At 39.0% G+C, this 3655-nt stretch overlaps 1 pseudogene; it reads right to left on the reverse strand.

Annotated features, from left to right (window-relative positions):
• Positions 1–1994: 1994 nt before the first annotated feature.
• Positions 1995–2716, reverse strand: LOC100349609 (nucleophosmin pseudogene; annotated as a pseudogene).
• Between the last annotated feature and the right edge of the window lie 939 nt (positions 2717–3655).

Genomic DNA, 3655 nt, shown 5'->3' on the forward strand with positions numbered 1-3655 from the left:
ATATATTCCTTTGTTAAGGCTTTCCACGGATTTTTGTTGTTGTTGTTCTATTGAATTATTCATTGCCAACATTTCATTTTGATTTCAATTCTGGGAAAAATTTTCTTTCATGCCATGTATGGACCTTATTACTTCATGCATTTGCTTCTGACTTTTAAGTAGTCCTACAATCAATTTTTTCAATTAAATTTCCAGCATTTCTTCAATCTCTTCATCTTAACAACCTAGTATTGAAGTGTTGTATTCTTTTGGGGACATCTTGTTGTGTTCTCTCTTCTTGTTTCTTTAATTGGTGCATTTATTATTTGCCATTTGTAGAGGTACTCATTGGTTTCATCTTGTTTTTACACTGGTGGCTTTTATCTTTGGACTATGCCTCTGTGTATTAGTGGAATGTCCACTTTTTCTGTGAATACCTGATGTGTCTGGTGGGTTTTGCCAAGGAGCTCTGTTCAATGCTCCAGGGTAAAAGGATTGTCCAAGGTGACAACCTGGTTGGGCATGGTAAATCTATCTATTGTTTTTAAATTAGAAGGATAATTTGTTCTGCTCTGTTGGCATAGATTCAGCTCATCTCCTCTCCTCAAAGGAGACTAATGCCTGGGCACTAACACTAGTCTTTATAATATTTGTCTGCACTGTCACAAGAACCACACAAAGGATCTGTGCAATATTTGGTGTTAGCGCAGATTCCACAGCAAAGCCCTTCATCAGAAAATCAGGGAGCCCTGAGCATGTGGAGCTTCCCACAGTGGCTTCCCAAAGTCCCAGGCACACCTTGAACCCTCCCACACAGACTTAGTGATTTCACAGTTCTAGCACATAAGCCTCCCACATTCATGAGCACCGAGCTCCTTGTCAGTTCTCCTGGTCAGACCCAGAAATCTCCACTCGGCAGTTTGCTGGGTGCAGATACAAGCTGGCACAGCTCTTATGTATATCCAAAATAGTCCTCACTCTCTATTAGCTTGTTATGGATGCCATTGCTGGGTGATCATGGAGAGAAAAAGGTACCACCCCTCCATTTTTCTCCTTTAGTTTGGCAGGTAAACTATCCCCCACAGGTTTCCAAGCCAGATTTTCTCCATGCTCTTCCTGCAGCTTTATCACCAGTTCTTGTGCTGCTTATATTTGGTCTCATCTCACTCTCTAAAGCTGGTATGGAGGCTCTCAGTTGCTGGGGTCCTGATTTGTGCATGTCCACACATTCCACATAGGTCTGCTGTGTCACTCTATTCTGCATGGATTTTCCTCTGCTATTTTCTCCCAAACTATTCCCCGAGACTGCACTCGTTCCACTTTTTTAAAACTATCTTTTCCTAGATTGAAGTAGTAAGCTGCCTCCCTACTCTGTCATCTCACTCCAGTATCTGCAACTCAATTCTAAAATATGGAAAGAAAGAAGGTGGAATGGAGGTAATGACAAAGGGTATATCATTATATTCATTGAATTGTATCTATGAACTACATTGAATCTGTTTTCATTGTATTGATATCACACTAACATAAAAGAGTAAAAATACTAAAATACGTATGTATACTCTGCCATCTTAACCTTTGCACATTCCTTAACTGTGTTGTTTGTTTTGTTGTTGTCGAGTTTCTTGATCTCTTTATATATTCCAGTTATTAATCCTTTATCAGTTACATAGTTTGCAAATATTTTCTCCCATTTGGTCAGTTACATTTTCAATTTGTCTGAGTGTTTCTTCTGCAGTATAGAAGCTTCACTTTTTGATGTAATCCCATTTGTCTATTTTGGCTCTGATTTCCTGTGCCTCTGTGGTCTTTTCCAAGAACTCTTTGCTGATGCCAATGTTTTGAAGGTTTTCCAAACACTTTCCAATAATCTGATGGTATTGGATTGTAGATTTTAGTCTTTGATCCATTTTGAGTGGATTTTCGTGTAAGGTATAGTTTAGGAGTGTTGTTTCATACTTCTCCATCTGGAGGTCCTGTTTTAACAACACCATTTGTTGCTCCAGGTGTCGATTTTAGCTCCTTTGTTGAAGATAAGTTGGTTGCAATTGTCTGGATAGATTTCTGGAGTTTCTATTCTGTGATTTGAAGGATTCTTGACCTTTTGATCTTGGTGTTGATGGTTTTGAGTCTTTCCCACTCTGGTTTGATTTCTGTGCATTTTTGACTGGGGTATCTCGTATAGATTTCTTCACTGGAGTTTTTTCTTCAGTTTCCTCCTCATCAAAATCATCATCATCATCATCATCGTCATCATCTTCATCATCATCTTCAGCAGCAAGGTTTACTTTTTTCTGTGGTACTTTGCTGCCACCTCCAGGGGCAGATCATTTTCCAGATATACTTAATAGCCTCACATCCTCTTCCTCTTCTGACTCTGCATCTTCCTCCACAGCTACTAAGTGCTGTCTGCTAATATGCACAGGCCCTGAACCACACTTCCACCTTAAGACCACAGGTGATGTTATTTCAAAGCCCCCAAGGGAAACAGTTGGCTATACAGACATTTTCAATGTTGCCAGTGTGACTTTAATCGGGCTGCCTTCGTAATTCATTGCCTCTGCTTCAACAATGTGCAGTTCATCCTTTGCACCAGCGCCTAAACTGACCGTTCTTAAAGATAACTAATGCTCATTTTCATCATTGTCCACTTTAAAGTGATAATCTTTGTCAGCATTTAGTTCACAACCAAAAAGAAGGTTCTGGGGCCTCAGGGGCTCATGTCCATATCCATTGAATCTTCTCTCTGAATAGTTTTACTTATTATCCTTTTATATATTGTTGCCATGTTCTTAACACAAACAACATGATAGTCAAATCTTCTATAGTCCTGATGAATTAAGCATTTTGTTTGTGAAATATAGCATTTGTCTTTTTTTTTAACTTTTATTTAATGAATATAAATTTCCAAAGTATGACTTATGGATTACAATGGCTTCCCCCCCATACCGTCCCTCCCACCCACAACCCTCCCCTTTCCCACTCCCTCTCCCCTTCCATTCACATCAAGATTCATTTTTGATTATCTTAATATACAGAAGATCAGCTTAGTATACATTAAGTAAGGATTTCAACAGTTTGCTCCCACACAGAAACATAAAGTGAAAAATAATAGATGATTTTTTTAAATGATGATGAAATCAGATCAGACCTATTGTCATGTTTAATCCCAGTGAGAGTCAAGTTGGGACTTGCTAATTTCTTTTTTTCTTTTTCTTTTTATTTTTTTTTACAGAAGATCAGTTTAGTATGCATTAAGTAAAGATTTCAACAGTTTACACCCCCATAGAAACACAAAGTGAAATATATTGTTTGAGTACTCGTTATAGCATTAAATCTCAATGTACAGCACATTAGGGACAGAGAGCCTACATGAGGAGTAAGTGCACAGTGACTCCTGTTGTTGACTTTACCAATTGACACTCCTGTCTATGGCATCAGTAATCTCCCTATGCTCCAGTCATGAGTTTCCAAGGCTATGGAAGCCCTCTGAGTTCTCCGACTCTTATCTTGTTTAGACAAGGTCATAGTCAAAGTGGAGGTTCTCTCCTCCCTTCAGAGAAAGGTACCTCCTTCTTTGAAGACCTGTTCTTTCCACTGGGATCTCACTCACAGAGATCTTTTTGCCAGAGTGTCTTGGCTTTCCATGCCTGAAATACTCTCATGGGCATTTCAG

This window comes from Oryctolagus cuniculus, chromosome X, assembly GCF_051225735.1.
Source record: "Oryctolagus cuniculus isolate XC-2025 breed Fujian yellow rabbit chromosome X, ASM5122573v1, whole genome shotgun sequence".
NCBI classification, from domain to species: Eukaryota; Metazoa; Chordata; class Mammalia; order Lagomorpha; family Leporidae; genus Oryctolagus; species Oryctolagus cuniculus.